Here is a 17,340-nt window from a genome sequence, read left to right as displayed (position 1 = left end):
ATTTGCTGTCATGTTAAACTTATATTAAAGTTTTTCTTCATTACCCATTTAAGCCGTCTCCAGCCATTATTAGTCTCAAAGTGGGCTCCTCGTCATCGAACAATAACATACATTGATATAATCAGCTTGAACAAGTATTCCCAACTGAACAAAACATTATATAAGTGCAATTATATAAGCTTACATCCAAATCGATTTCACTCTGTCTACAGACAGGTAAAAAGTCAGTTAAAGAGAAAAATATGAAACCCTATACTTTTATCAGGAGCAAACTTTCTTAAACAGTTTGCCCCTGCTGATAAAAGGTCTACCTTTTGAAAGCATTTAGTTTTTAGGATTTCATATTTTTGTCTTCGACAGAAAATCAATGACTGTACATGAAACAAACAATTACTTTAACTGTAGGTTATGTTCCATTATTTCTTCAGTTTCATTAACAGTTATGGTTATAGTGTTTGATATATGTACCAATTTATTTATTTTTACACTTTGGACGATTCTTTTACATTTTTAGTTTTGTACGTGCACTTAAGACTATTCTAAATCTACTCAGATGATCAAATCTCAAGAAATATTGTCGGGATCACAGCCAAAAATATAAATAATAGGGAGGGTACCCAACTGATGAATCAATACCCTCTACCACAAGTTTTTTTGTATTCTTGTGATTTGTTTAATGACATTACATAATTCTAGTTAGACTGGTATACAAAATTAGCTAAGTTATTATTTTTTAGCTTAGATCTATGTAGTTACCTTGCTTTCATTGAAAGTTATATGTTATACAGTGGCATACCATTCTTAATTCTTCTGATTCCTTTAAAATGGTTATCTAAATATTTTACCATGAATTAAAAAAAAACCTTAAGCACTGGTTCTTTCCAAGTTTTATTTATTCTGCATTTCAAAGTGAAAGGCCTTTCTACTATTAAACTATAGGGTGCCAACTTTACACATATCTAAAACCATTATTTGATAAAAGTCAAAACCCATTAAGCCCCACACCAGGGTCTGGCATAAAAGAGCTGGCATTAAGATCTGACTCCCTATTACCCCCAGGTCTGTCTTCTCTGTGCCTTGTGTCTACTTAATAGTGATAAACAAACTGCTGAACCATTTGTCACCAAATCTGGCATGTACCCTTAGGACCTTTGAAGAGTGAACTAGGAGAGCTTACATTCAGATTTGGGCTGTGACCTCCTATATTATCACCCAGGAATACCTATGTCTTTCCCCCCATACATTGAATGGCTAGTAGATAAAATGTGGGAGATGTAAACTCACAGAAAGCCAGTACTCTGTACCTTAACAATTAAATCACAAAACATTTGCTTGGGAGTGATCTTACACATGGTTAAATTAATCACAGATAGAGAAAACCTTACATTTCTTCAGACAAAACACCATGATTTTGTGTAAAAGTAAATCAAAATCATTGAAAAATCAAACACCAAATAAGCAAAAAAAATTAAGATAAAAATAAAAAATGAGTAACGTTTATCATTACAGAAATAATGTCAGAATAAACTGACACAAAAGTAAACAAAAGTAATGAAAAAGAAAATACCTGGTTCACAATTTTCAGTTCCTAGCTCTACTAATCCAAATATCTCAAGTTATAACTTTTTTGTTTACCACTCTTAAGAAGAAAATGTAAAGTAATTGAAAGAGCTATATATCAGCTGAACAATGAATGTACTTATAAAACGTTCGAGTTTTCTGGTCCTTTTCATTTCCAAAATAAAGAAGGCCCAGCTTTAAGTATTTTGTCACCCTAAGCAATAATTTAAAATATCATTCTGTTTTCTTGTAGTCAAAAAAAAAATACTATATCTAAAGCCCCTAACATATAGATATAAAATGGAAGGCTTAATACCGATGGTGTTATTAAAGCATACGAAGTAAATTCACATTACGTCAAATAAAAATACCTAACCTCTGTATTACTATTAGTATTAGCAGTGTTACTGTAGAGTATAGTGTTAGTACGTATTAGTTGGTATAATGTGTACAGAATTCCATAAACTTTTTCATAACGCGTATCTTTTCTTAAGCCTATATAAATATATTCTATTAGAAAATTACATTTAACAGCTACTAACATAAATATTTGAGAAACTACTCCGTCAGTTATCTTAAGTTTTACCAATTTTTACTTTTCGTGTCAAGACTAACAGTAACAGTGACGTTACCTACCTCAGTTTCTAAAGTTCTAACGTGAAGTCTTGCGGCCGACGCCGGCACGTCTACAAAACTACCGCTACAACAGTTTGATGCACCCCCGCATGGGATGCGACTCTTTCCCACAACTCCTCGCGAATATTCGAAGCGGCCACTGGGCATTCGCTAACAGTAACAGGGCAGAAGATAAAGCAGCAGGCTTCATGCATACAATACAATCAATAGTCCACGTCAGCAATTAAACTTTACATAAAAGTTCAACGCCAGGACAAAATTTGTCTCCAACAACTTTTACTCCTTTCGATGTACGATGATAACCAGAAATTTCGATAGGTAATTTTTAACCGGAATAATTTCACATTGAACAACACAAAGTACGTTCTTGGGTTTTTTTTATAAAGCTCCAACACAAAACAATTGTTCACAGAACTCGTCTAACAATGTTTACATTACAGTACGTATACAACTATAATCACCTAATTATTATTTTTTTTCAACCGCTTTAATTATTCTATTCGTCATTCTTTGATATTTTTTTTTCAAAACTAAGAAAAGGAATGCCTATTTATAGACAATCCATTTAAATTGCGAGAGGTTTGTACACGTTTTAAACTAGTAATATAAAACTTTTCATCGGTGGGCATGATTATTTATACTATAAATGTATATTCTGTGAAAACAACAAATACTAAACTAGGTCAAGCCCAAACAGGAATAAACCTAGTTATAGAACGTGTGAAGAACGAGTCCTACCTCTTTATGCTTTGGGAAATCGTCACAAATATATCAGTCTTAATAAATTTACTGAAAGTTTCGAACTAGCCGAGTTTATCTGGTTTTTAACAAACAGTTTGAAATTAAAAAGCTTTATCCCTCAATCCAGCCTTCTTTGTAGAAACAGCAGTGCAGAACAAATACAATAGAAACCTGTAGTTGTTTATACCACCTGTACAATGTAGATGTTTTGTACATAATTGTCAAATACACAAATGAAGAAAGTAAAGTTATATCATACTACCAAAACGGAAAAAGAAAAGTCGATATAGGTATTGAGGGTGAGGTGAAGTGTGTGTGTGTGTATATATATATATTTAAACAATATTTGCTCTCTCCATCTTTAAGTCATCAAAACCTCAATCTTACCATAAACATTGTACTTACATAGTTTGTCGAATGCACGTATGTATGTATATATATATATATATATATGTATATATTACGTAAACACACAATTAAATATCTTCATTTTATTTGTTGAAGTGAATAAAAGTATTTGTGAGTGGAGATTTTCAGTCTTGAAATATATCTCCCGGAAATCTCCCGGATATCAGCCTCAGTTCCCTTCTCCCAGCTAGTTTCAAAAATTTTCTGGGAAATCTCCTGGATTCGCGTTTCGGTTTGACAAAGGGAATATATATATAACACTAGTTAAACGTCTGTTATTTGTTTTTCCAAAATAAATTTACTCTGCCATTAAAAGATTAAAATGCTCAGGCTGCACGTTTCGTATCCTTCACCAGAAGAAAAGCAGTGACAGCGCTTCGAGATGTGTGAGATATTTCAAGCGTCAGGATAGTATGGTGCCATACTTCTTTTGACGTACGACAATTTCTACGTACAGGTGGAATGTATAGGGGTTTCGTCGGTAATCTCCCAGTTTTGGTTGCTACCAGAAATACAGCAATCCTAGGTTACTTTGGATTTAGATTCCCGAAATTCAATCATAAGACAAACTTTTCTTCCATTAACAAAATGATTATCTAAATGTGTTAATTAAGTACAGCTTACTCGTTTTTGTAACCACTACATCACACATGACTAAGAAAAACAATTTTATGTTAGCTTATAATGTATACAAAAGTACCGGGAATAGAAACGCCACCTATCAATACGTAAAATAGATAAAGTGAAGTGAATAGAAAACAACTAGTATATATTATGTTATCTACATTTCGATTACATTAATAAAAATATGCTATAAAATAAAAAAAAACATTATCCTTCTATACATACATAACAAACAAAAAAATCTACTCTGGATAATTTTTAAAACATTTACCCTTTCATTCACATATACAAAATGTAAAAATCAATTCGGGGGAATTTTAAAAAGTCGTTGCTGTTTCAAAAAGGCATAAAAAAGTCTTACCTCAGTTCATCAATGTTTATTCTTTTATTAACAAAACCAATACTAATATTATAGAAATATGCTGCTGGGTGTATTTTAGTTTGCAAATTAGTTGCAGCGATCGTCAACGTTTTGATATTTTGACGTGACAAAGATGTTTGCACGCATTACACGCATAGATACATATAACTACTTATGCACTAAATCCACGTGCTCCAGATTTTTAAAGATCACAACCATAAGATAAATAGATATTCGGACAAATCCTCTCGGTACATAATCAGATCCTGGCATTATATTTGAAAATATGCATCGTTAATTATTGTGATCTCAGTTTATACTCTGAATGATATATTGCCCAGTATGGCCAATTCTATAAAACTTTTTTCAAAGTTAACATTTCCCTTATTTGAAAATGTATTTCCAATAGATGCTCATCTCCTCACATGAATAATTTAATCCCTCGCGCATCTGCCTGTGAGATTTGCATACCACTAGCCTTTAACTAGTGAACTGTGCTAGTGCATGATGACATCAACATGCGACCTCTACTAATATGAAGGTGACACAACGTCCTTGGGCAGTAACTCCCCTCAAGCACGTTCATTCAAAATAACTTCATTCCTAGATGAAGCAAGATAAAAGAGTGCATCGAGACTGGGAAGGTGTGAGGAGGTACCTTTTGAAAATACATTTTCAGGCAATGAAAATGTTAATTTCCGAGACGATACCTCACCTCTATACACACACACACACACAGAATAGCTAAAATTTCACAATAAACTGCTGGAGGGGCCAGTACAAATATTAGATGTAGATGAGCTCCCTTTCGAAAGTGCCTGAAGGGGAGCCCATGGAGTGTGACACTAGATGGCAGGAGCTCCATAGGGGGCACACCACACAGAATAGCTAAAATTCCACAATGAATCCGTGGAGGGGCCAGTACAAATATTAGATGTAGATGAGCTCCCTTTCAAAAGTGCCTGAATGGAAGCCCGTGGATTGTGACACCAGATAGCAAGAGCTCCATAGGGGCACACCTGCAGAGCCCATGGATTGTGATACCAGATGACAGGAGCTCCATAGGTGGCAAACCTGGGAGACCTTATCTCATCAAAGTGGAAGATAAGTTACAAGAGAAAAAAGAATCACATGTTAAGAAAAGATGTTGATTGGCTCAAAGGGGATCAATACAAACAACATAACTACAAAATGCCCAAAAAGAATAAAGGAGACAGTTGGGTCAGAATGAATGTACAGGAAAGAAAGTGGAGGAAGGGTGATTGGAAGAAACATCTGATAACCCTCTTGACTACCTAATTCTTGGGCTGTTCGATAGGACGAAGGGACACGAGAGAAATCCAATTCTCCAAAAGACACAGAACATCTTGTGCGGAAAGAGGACAGAGAGTTTAGTAACATGAAGCTCCATGTCTTAAAGAAATAAAGCAGGAGGCTAAGCCCACCCTGCAGATATGCTGAAAAGACTCCCTTTAATGTAGAATAACCTATGGTGATATAAAACTACACAATGAGCCATTTGTGTTCAGTTTGCTGCATTAAAGCAAACCATAGCCTTTAGCTTTGTAAGTCCATACACTGACTGCAATTATCCTCAGGGCCCAATTGAAAATGTATGTGGCCTTAGCAAACCCGAAAGAATGGGCTTGGACTGAAAAATCCTACAATCATGGACAAATTGAAATGTGAATAAATGCATTACAAACGTTAAATCTAGTCATCCACAGCTCAGGAGAGAATAACCACCTATGAGTGAGCGAACTGTCGATCTTGAACTGAAGTATGACAAGAATTTGATTCAGGGACAATAGAACAATTGTAGGTTACCAATCACCCAACCATGTGTACAGCCACTTATAGAGAAAGTACTTATGTTACTCAATAGTTTTCTGCAATAAAAGTTCACAGGTAGGCAATGCAAAGTGGGAATGCAGAACTCCAACCAGACTGAAGCCATGGAATAGCTCTAGAAACAAGTCACCTCCATGATCCAAGAGATCAAGTCTTCCAAAAGGGAATGTCATAGAGTATCGATAGGATGAGAAGCAAGAGAAGGGCAACTCTATGAAGCTTCCAAAGTTGAGAAACCTGGACCAAGCAAAGTGGAAAATAAAAGTGAGCAAAATTACTGCTAGCAATCTGTCTCGGCTTGAGTGACTGAGGAATAAGGAACTCCTCAAAAACCTCATCACAAAAGAAGGGTGAGACACAGAGGTTTCTGAAATAAAACTGATCAAGACAACTCCAGAAAATAAAGCATCTTGAACAAGCAAATCTCAGAAACAAAGTTAAATGGGAGTTGCTGAATAACAAAAAAAACAAGGCCAAGGTGTAAAACTGATAGGTACAAATCTCCCCTCACCAGTGAAGTTGTCGGGATCCCAATGCAGAACCTATGAAAGAAGGTGAAGTGTAGACAGATATTAAAGCACCTGAGGAAGATAGTGAAATGCGGATTGAGCAGGAAAGTGAAAATGAGAAAGAGATCTCTAAGTTGGAAGAAGAGATTATAGGGGCTGAACCTCAAGGAAGAATCATGAAAAATGCCAAAGGATAAGAATATCAAGGGGATGGGGGAAAAAGAGTAGATAGATCGTCAGAAGATGAAAGGTCATGCAGAATGTATCCCAAAAGTCAACAATAAACAAATGCTGAAAAAGAAAAAATGTCTTATACCTGTGGAAACAACTCAAAAAAGGATGAATATGAGATTACGTGTTCCTCATTGGGAAGGAAAGAACCACAAGCAAAAGCAGGTGGTGGGAATATTAACTTAAAACCATCAAATGACAAGGCAGGCTCAGCTAAAGCAAGAGAAGCAGAAAGTCGGAAGGATCTGAAATCAAATGGAACTAACCATCTAGTGCAGAATGGCAGTAACTTCACTTATTGTCAAAGTGCTTCCAGTTGCCATTGCAAGCAGTAACAGATGATTCATTTTAGAGTTTATGTACTTCAAGAGGCATCAGGAATGTGAATACATGAATTCACAGTTAAGCTAATCCACAAAACCATTTAAGTTTGTTTTTTTTTAATATTGGTCTGGGACATCCATGGTACATAGACCTTGATCATTGTCATAATAACAAAATTAAAGATTAATTATTAAAACCCAAGCACTGGGTTAACGATAGCATACTGTCAAATAAAGCATATCAAAGAACCTGGAACATATGTCCCAAAATTTCGTATTTGGATAAAGAAGTCAAATGTATGCAAGAAAAAACAATAATTCAAACAGAAATTCCTAACTGAAATGTTTAAAATTTCGTATCTTTCATTATCAAAATAAAAACAAAAAGTATATCATATTACACTATGAACGATAACTAAAAGCTTAAAATAAAAGCACAAAAATTCAATAGTTCTTAATGAAAAAAACAACATCTGAAGCTAAGCAATACTTGGGAAAGAATGAGTCTTTGTTACGCTGCAAGTGTTCATGGGGTTTACTGAGTCTGGAGAATGTGTCACCCTCCTATTGGTGGAACACTAAAGTCTAATGTTGATTGCATCATAAACTAATGCAGTACACATTATTATGTGTAGGACTGGAAAGTTTGCTTAATGCTTGGTGTATGTGCAAAAAATATTTAGCAGCGGTGTGAGGAAATAGCTATCAGTTCTGTGGAGAGGTGAGTATCAATCTGAAATACCTTTCCAGATAAGGAAACTTTTAGCAGTGAGAGTTAGTTAAAGCTTCTCTTTTCCGAAAAACTTATTGAACACAAACTACATGACCAGATGTTGTATATGATTGGGGAAAAAAACAACTAACAATACAAAAAAAGACCCTACTGAAAACTCTTGCAAATTTTTAAAATGTATATATTACTTTGTAACAATAATCTTTAGTGCCATGTAAGAAGAAAACTTTTGTTAACAGCCAGAAAAACTGCTCCAAGCAGAAGCACAAAGAAATGGGATAATTAGGAACTCTTTGTAATTTATTTGGAATTTCTGATCAGTTAATGTTGAAGAAATCATTTGCTAACAGCCAGAAAAAGTGATCCAAGTATATGCAAAAAAAAGTGAGATAACCAGGAACTTTTTTATAGTTTACTTAGAATATCTGACACCATATTATTGAAGAAAACTACTGTTAACAACCACAAAAATTTATCCAAGCATAGGCATAAACAAGTGAGCATGTTTTCTAGTTAGGTTTTCATCTCAAAACTGTATGATTCATGAAAGTATCTCATAAGCTTATTAAATGTTTGGCACCTGAATAAATAACTTGTTGTAGATCATAAATTTCACGTTTAATATCCTTGTATAAATGTTTTGTGCTTGTCACCAACTTAAGAAATCTAGTGATAATCCGGTACAAAACAACACTCTCATAAACATCAAACAACTGTTTTCTGAATTATCTCGTATAAGAAAAATGTGAAAACTCACCTAAACAAATAATGTCTGATGAGTCTCAAAACTGAAATTCACTTCCTTCTTTGATAGCAAGATGTTGTTCTTGAACATGGCCACTATCACCAGAAAGCTCTTTTTCCTCAGAATCTCTTCCCAAACTTCTTTCAGACAATGTCATAGACACCTCACTTCCAAAATGACACTCACAAGAGCAAGTTTCTACTGAAAAATCAATATCAGATCCATCAGTTACTGGTGCACTTTGGTTTTCTATGGTCCACAGTGAAGTCTGTCTTAAACGTTCAGACAGGTCAACAGTGATGTAATGGCAGCCACAACCACAAGAGTGGCATTCACATGGACACAGAATGCTGGATTTTGTTCCTACATCTGTCTTAACACCTGAGATTATATCATTTCCACCCGAATGAAATGGAATTGAAGAATGTTTATCAATACTATTTGTACTTGAGTCTGATAATGCTCTCTCAAAACTTTCAATATTTTCTATTTCAGAAAATGCTGCATCACTAAATTTCCTCTGCATAATGTTACCTATTTGGGTTTCAGAAGTCATCCATGCACTTTCAAAAGCAGCTGTAATTTTTTGTGCTTCTTGTAATACTGTTTCCATCATCAGTTCATTTTCAGGTTGTTTCTGATTGCTCCAACTGTCATTTTTTTGTAAAGCAGGATCAGGAATATGGTTAAGTGTATTTTGGTCTCTACTGCCTAAATCCCCACCACTCTGTGACTTTTTCGGAATTCTAGGACTCTGTAAACCTTTTTCACAAAAATCAACCCAATTTTTAAGATTCACTTTTTTAGGACTTTTTAGTTTAAAACTAAACTCTTCACCAGGAAGAGAAAGATGTATTTTTTCCACATGTGGATCAGGTGAAGATGAGGCTGATCGAATAAATGCTTCTAGTGGAGCAATACTTATTGGGGTTGTACTTCTGGGTCTTTCAACTGGAATAGTACTTACTTCGAGACGCTGCTGTCTAGTAGGTAGCTTTGGAAGACTACTTTTTACAGGTGATACAGGTATCTGAAAATTAGAAGGAGGAAGGTCATCATCATCCAAAGACTCTTGTGCAAGAAGAGTTTCAGCTTCATAATCTTCTTCACTCTCTCTTCTTTTTAGATGATTTTTTCTTGTGTCCTCAAAGTCCAGTTCTGACTCAGAAGAAGCATGATCTTCAGTTCCAGAAATACATTCTACTTGTGTCAATAAGTCTTGATTTTCCTGTCCTGAAATACCATTTCTCTGTCTCTCAGAAACTGCATGTTGCAGACTGTCAACAAACTTAGATTCTAAAGAAAGTTCTTTCTCAGATTTTTCTGTTTCTTCCTTTGATTCAATTTCTTTCTCATTCACTTGGTATTCAAGACTATCACTACCATCTTTAGAGTTTTCTATGATTTCAATTTCTTCATGGTTATACTTTATCTTCTCATTTTTTAGTTCTCTAATTTCTTTGTCAGCATTTAAGGTTTCTGTAATGGAAATTTTCTCTGGCTCACTTTTCATAAAATCTGATTCTGGAACAGAAATGTGAGTATCCAGTGTTTCTTTATTCACCATATGTGGTGGTGAATGTGGTAGAGTTGGTGAAGGTGTTTTGCTTCTTGGTGACTTTCTACCTCCAAACCTAAATAATGAGAAAAGCCCCCCTTTCTCTTTTTTTTTTGAACTCTTTTCATCTGTACTACTAGCAATATTGTTCCGATGAGATTTAGGAGAACCCTGAGGCGAGCGACTCTGACTTCGACTACGACTTCGAAAGATATCAGTCCAAGAACTTTTCCTTTTGTGAGATTTTTCTGAGGAATTTTGATCATCATAAGCTGAAAGTATGGAATCAGCTGACAAGTTTTTCCTTCTATCTTCCACTTGCTCAGATCTCTGAGCTTTCAATAATGAAGAAAATGATCCTGTCCTGATACTGCTTGGAGTTTGACTTTTGGCTCCCTCACAAGGAGTTAATGTACCCTGAGAGTCAACATCACTTTCAAATTGTTTATCAAACTCAGGAGTGACAAATCCAGATGAATATCCAGTATGTGGAACAGCCCTAAAGACTGAACCAGCTGGAATAGTTTCACAAATGTCTATATTATCTAGTGATTCATTTAAATTATCATTATCCGAGTCAGAACCATCCACCTTTTCCTTAATACTTGAAGGACTTTCAAGTTCATCTGATGCCAAATCTTCCAAAGAAGCCAGAGGAGCAAGAAGAGATCTCAGTTGTTCTGAAGGGAAAACATCTTCCTTTCCTTCTTCAGTCATGGTTATTATACTCAACAAGTTACAGACTGAGTATAAGCTGTTCGTTGTTTCCAGTTCTTCAGGATGGGTTTTGTTTCAACAGATACCATCCTCATTAACAGTGCTAAAAAACCTTAAAGAGTAAATAGGAAACATGAATATCTTGTCTCAAATATATTTATAAAGTTATCATTTGGTCTTAAATTATTCACACTACACTAGATTTTATGAAAAGGAAACTTTAAATTATTCATTACAAAAATTCTTTAAAAGTCTAATGTAATATTAAAAGATATAATTAAAGAACATCAAGTTGTATCATTTGAAAAGCAAACCTGATGAAAAGTATTTAAAAAAAGAAAGAAAAATTCAAAATTACAACCTAATGTATAAATACAAAAGTAAATGTTAGTATTACAATCAAATGACAATTTGAATTAAATAAACACTTACTGGTTCACGAAAAAGATCAAATTATATTTAATAAAATAAAAAGTAGCACATATCCAGATTAGACAAGTAATGATGATGCTCAGATCTGACAAACTAATCTTGACTAGTAAATTCTACATTTCAATCTTTTTTAAACTAGGAAATTAGACAAAGGATAAATTTTAAAAGTAAGTTTTGGATTTGGATCTGATTTAAACCAATAAGAAAAACAGAAATTTGACTTCAAAAATCAGTTTCTAATTTATATTTAACTTAGTGATATGTTTTAAATACAGAACTAGCTTGGACTAATGAATTTGAAATTCAGCTCTCAAATGACAAGTTCTTGCAAAATTCATTACATTTTGGCACAAAATTGTAATGTCACAGGACTGACCTGACTCCTCAAAAGCAAAATTCCAAAATACATCTTGTTATTGACATTAAAACATTTTACAGAAGTAATTAACACAAGTGTCTGTAAACTTCATTTGAAATATGTTTGTCATAAATAAGTTATTTAGTTTACATGTGTCACCTAATAAAGGTAAGTTCAGTGCATTTAATACTATACACTTCACTCAATTTATTTTTGTACTGAGGCAAAATTATACTCAGTAAATGTTCAGCTTTGAAGCAATAACATTTTCCCTTACCTGAAAATGTATTTCACATAGATACTCACCTCTCTGCACAATTAATAGCTATGACCTTGCACACTGCCTCGAAGAGTTTCGTATGTGCCACAAGTTTTGAATGAAGCATCCATACTTACACATGTTAATGTGCATTGTGCCAGCCTATGATATAATCATCGCTATACTATAATCCCCATTAATACAAGGGTAACATTTTTTCAGACACAAGAATTCTCTTGAACACAATAATTTGAACAAAGGCTCTTTCTTGACGAGACAAACAAATACATCAGGGGTGGGGAGGAAGAGTGTGAGATTGTGCAGAGAGGTATTTATCTGTTTGAAATACATTTTAAGGTAAAAAGAAAGTTAGCTTTGAAATGCTACTCGCCTCTGCACAACAAGTAGCTAAAAGTCCACATTGAAGATAGTGAAGAGGCTAGTGTAGATGAAAAAATTTTTAAAAATATAAGTTCCTTTCTAAAAATATATCAGGAAAGGAAAGACCATGAAGCATGTCACTCAATGAGAAGTCTTATCCATCTCAAGCAGGGACTACTCTTCACCCAAAAAAGATGATAGAGCAAAGATATCATTAAAACAAACTTTTACTTTGTGCTAAAGTGCTGCATAGGTGAGCAGAATGTAAGGTTGCTTAACAGGCCATTATCACATGGGCAGTCAGCTGAGCATGAATGTGTAGTGTGACTAAGGCAGTAAGTCAGGCCATTCCACATTGGAGATAAACTTACATGACATCCCAGACTTGCAGACTGAGGAGATCATAAGAACCATCTAGCCACACTAACCACCAGGAATGGCTTGGTCCATAATGTAGTGGGGTGGCCTGTACTATACTTCCACGTAAAACTTCAGCCTCACTTCTCAGTGAGAAGTGCATCCACCCTGTTTCATACTAGTGGGATTACAATGTCCCACTGAGAAACTCTCCATATTGCCCTCCCTAGTGAGTTGAGACTAAGGAAGCAAGAGTTCACCCTCTGCTTTACTAAAAGAAAACAGAAGGGAGGAATTCACTTGGGGAAGAATGCAAGAGAGAATCTTGGACTGAACAGAACACATTACATCTGCATAAGGTCCCACACTGAAAGACTGTGCAATGAGTTACCACAACAACTAAAGACAGCAGGAACAAGCAAGGTGTACAGGCAAGAATACACCTGGAGCTGTCATTTGTTTTTCCCTAGAAAAAAAATATACAGGTCCTGCCAAAGCAGTTTCATAGAAAATGCCGTCTCTACAGCAGATACAGAGCAGGGGCAGATGGGCTTAACACTTTCTGTATGCCCCTGTCCAATGCAGATTTTGGGAAAAAGAAGTATTCCCTGTAATGCAATACCTGCCACTAGGTGGGTTCTATAACCTCCATACAACACACACACACACACATTAAATATGGCAGTTGTGAGACTTGTAAAAAACAAAAAGAAAAATTAAAAACTCACTGTCAAAGAGCCACTCTTAAGAGTGGACAATGGTGGCTGGAGGGAGATGAAACCCAGAGTAGGTGAAACCATACTGTGGTGTAAGTAATGTGACGCTAATGTTTCAGTGCCATTCCACATCACAGCCTACAAGATCTCATACAGAGGATGACAATGTCAAAATATAAGCAGAGCCATAAGATAAACTTGATTGGAGGAGACATGAAAAAGAAAAGGTCATCACCCATAGAATAATAAACTAGTCAGATTTGGTGTATAATTCAATTGAGAAAAATGGAAGGGAATATGAAAGTAGAGAAAGAGGAATCCCACGGTAAGAAAAAACATAACTGCCAAGAAAAGGGGACAGTTGTACAAGTTAGATAACACTGAACAGACCATATAGAACAATGGTGATGATCTTAGAAAGATTGTACAGGGAATAAAGGGAAGTTGTCCCTGTGGAAAAATAATGTGGGAGGCAGCCAAAACAAAAGTAAGAGTGACAGTTCTTGTCAGAGTGAGAAGGGGAAGAAATATGTCTAAAGCATATAATAAGGACAACACTTCCAACACAGATCTTCCTCAATAAAATTTGGGATTGGTGTGGAGGGGAGTCAGAAAGGCAGTGATAATAAGACTTTTCCCATAGTGAAAGAATATCCGCTGAAAATGCAAGAGGATGGTGAGATCATTCTGTAGGAAGGTTCCAGGTCAAGGCAAGATAGTTGATCTGCCACCAGGTCATATGCTTTCAAGATTATCTAAAAGAGAAGGTCTATAGTCAGAAAAACAGAGGTCCCAGGAGTAAATAGCTCCCTGTCATAACATGAAAAATGATGGAAAATGCATCTGAATGGATGATAAGAAGATCAAGCAGGTGAGACAAAAGATTATAATAACCCTGAAAAGCAGCCATCATCTAAAAGATGTAGAGGTATAGAAATCTCTCTCTCTGGATACTAGATTCCAAAAATGGATCAGACAGAATTGTACCCCACCTGAACTAAGGCACTGATGAAAAGATGTGTGTGTCTGAAGGATTGGTTGTCATCAAATGCAAAGCAACACAATGTTCCACCACTGTTGCACTCATCATGGATATGGAGCCCCACATATGTGAGTGAAACAAACCCACAGACTTACTGCTAGGCTCTGGAAGTTTCTAAACAGATGCAAGTCTGGGAAAGGTGGGGGAAAAGGGACTTCCAGGGTTATATGGGATCAAGTGAGCCACCATGACAGCAAGAGAGGAAAAGAAGACAGTACATCTCTGTACACAATTACACTGACAGGCTAGAAATCACAAAAGGGGACAATCTTGGCACATTCAAGAGGAACAAGGAATGCAAGAGAAGACAGTCTCCAAAGGAGACAAGATCCTCTTGTGCAGAAAGTGAAAAAGGTATGACAGCCTTGGCATCAAAAGCTCCATGTATCAAATATAAAAGGAGTAGGCTGAGCCTGACCTGCATTCAAAGTGAGAAAGCCTTGCAAGTGAATGAGATACAGGGTAGGAATCAAGACTGAATTGTAGAGACTAGCCAGTTGCCAAAAATGAGACAACTCCCAAATGAGAAGGAAGGTAGCTACAGACAAAGCCATGTTGGAAGGAGCAAGAAGAGGCGAAATATCCATACAGTAGTAGAACAATAGACCTCACAATGGTAATCTCCTGGTAAAAGCTCACCAAACCAAATATAAAAAAAAATGCACAACCAAATTGAGAGGAAGTGCTGAAAACCTAACGAAAATGAAAAGCAAAAAGGCAAACCATGATGTAGAAATAGTGGCCAAGACCATGAACCAGGTCATCTTCCACCAGGGTGAGTATCCATCACTGAGTGAGAAACATGTACATTAAGAAAAAATCAAAGCTGGACAGACTGATGACTGGCTCCTAACCTCCTTTCAATGTGAGAACAACAATGAGAAGGGAGTAAAATTCCAGTGGGGGTTAAGAAATGGTCCCGTAGCATTCAAAACAGGTGAGGTGGATAGTAGAATGGTGGGAATGTACCTCTGAGTAACTGAATAGGCTTTAGTAAAGGGTGTACACACATATAAAGTGAGAAAGCGGATCATTCATTGGAACAGGGCTTAGGGATGGCCCCAGAAACAAAAGGAGAAGGAACAGGAGAGGGACAACCCCCAAGGCTGTATATGATGACAAACATAGTGGGGTCTCCTGGTCCCAAAGGTGAGAAACCAAACTGATCAGAGATGAGCTGTATTAGCTCAAGATGTCAAGATATATAAAAAATACCCTCCCCCCCCAAAAAAAAAACAACAAAAAAAGATTGTAAGACAGAGGTTTTGTAGAAAGATTATGGGAGACAAATGGCAGAAAGCTAGGCAACCCAGTGAAGTACATCCCAGAAACAAAGAAACCAAGTTAACTGAGACAGAAAATTGAGGGCAAGGTGGATAAAAAGTATGTACAAGTTACCAAGTTAAAGTTGACACAGTCATGATATAAAGTCTCTAAAAGAAGGTGAAGCATAATAAGTAGCAAAGAAGTTGAGTAAGTAAGAAATGATGATAAGTGGATGAAGAAAAAGAAGGAAAAAGAGGAGATCCACAAATAAAAATAAAACAAGGGATTTAAGTGGTGGAGGTTCATGCAACAATGGAGCCTGAGATGCAGCAAAAATTAACTGGATAAAGAGAAAACAAAAAAACATACCTGTTAAATCCAAGTGTTTATTTTTTCTGTTAGATGAAGCAGGCTCAGCTGAAGTAACAGACAGGAGGTTGAGAATCCTAGATTCAACATCAAAATGGAGCCAACCACCTGGTGAATAACAACGATAACATAACTGACCATCAGAATGCCTCCAGTTGTAATTACAGTATCTGATGAATCCTGTGAAAGAGTGTCAAAACTTAGGAAATGTCAGAAAGGGGATAATATAAAAGGAAAATCCAGTTGATGCAGTAAACTGATTTTGTAGTGGTTCATTTTTGTAAAATTTTAGTAATACATTACTTTACATAATCTTTAAAGTGTTTATTTTTTGTTAGAAATAAAATGACCCACTTATGTCAGTGGTACATAGGCCTAATGACAACCTTGAAGAGTACTGGATGCAACCTGTATGTTGAGTAAAACAATGGGGGCTTTAGTAATGTCAAAGAAATCTTAACACAGGCAAGGAGATATTTGTACCAAAAAGGATATATTAGATTTAAAATAAAAAATAAGATTTAATATAAGTAATAAAAGTTCTAACTGAAAAGTTTGATATTTGGTATCTTTCATGCATATATTGAAGAAAGACTATACTTATTAAAATAATAAGGAAAAAAAAATCCAATAATTCCTTAAAAAACTATCTAAAGACATGCACTACTAATGAAGGAATAAGCCTTTGTTCAAATGCTAGTTCTCATGGGGTATACTGCAAAGTGAGGAAAAGTCACCTTCTTACTGTTTAAGAGGCTAGAGTCTAAGTTAACATTTTCCTAAATTGAAAATATAATTTCAATAATAATTACCTCTGCTGACACTTATAGTATTAATCGAACACCAGGGTTTCTTCCTTTGCCCATCTAATCATTGGTCTGATTTTTTCTTGCTTGCTCCATCCAGTCTTTATATCCCACTCAATTGCCCTTGGCAATATTTGTCTCGTGACACTCTCCACCTGTGTCAATGCAACCTGTGGAGAGTATTATGAGACAAATATTGCCAAGAGCTATTGAATGGGGTATAAAAGACTGGAGCAAATGAGAAAAAATCAGACCAATGATTAGATGGGCAAAGGAAGAAACCCTGGAGTTTGAGTAATAGCTATAAGTGTCAATCGAGGTAAGTATGTTTGAAATGATGATATATTGTAGCTAGTG

General features: G+C 35.6%; 1 protein-coding gene across 3 annotated transcripts in view; it reads right to left on the bottom strand.

Moving 5' to 3' along the window:
- The window catches only part of LOC106467754, a 72,291-nt gene that overhangs the window by 32,248 nt on the left and 22,703 nt on the right, over positions 1–17,340 (bottom strand). Inside the window, exon 1 of one of the 3 annotated variants that reach the window (XM_022395939.1) lies at positions 8,735–9,296. The exons of 1 other annotated variant lie outside the window; for it this stretch is intronic. The gene's annotated coding sequence lies outside the window, so the exon portion shown is untranslated. Of the gene's footprint in view, positions 1–2,196; positions 2,291–8,734; positions 9,297–17,340 lie in introns of those variants that run through there. One more of the 3 variants, XM_022395942.1, reaches the window with a different exon arrangement.

This window comes from Limulus polyphemus, unplaced genomic scaffold, assembly GCF_000517525.1.
Source record: "Limulus polyphemus unplaced genomic scaffold, Limulus_polyphemus-2.1.2 Scaffold2730, whole genome shotgun sequence".
NCBI lineage: Eukaryota > Metazoa > Arthropoda > Merostomata > Xiphosura > Limulidae > Limulus > Limulus polyphemus.
Note: the sequence above shows the minus strand (reverse complement) of the source record. Positions and strands in the feature narration are given on the sequence as shown.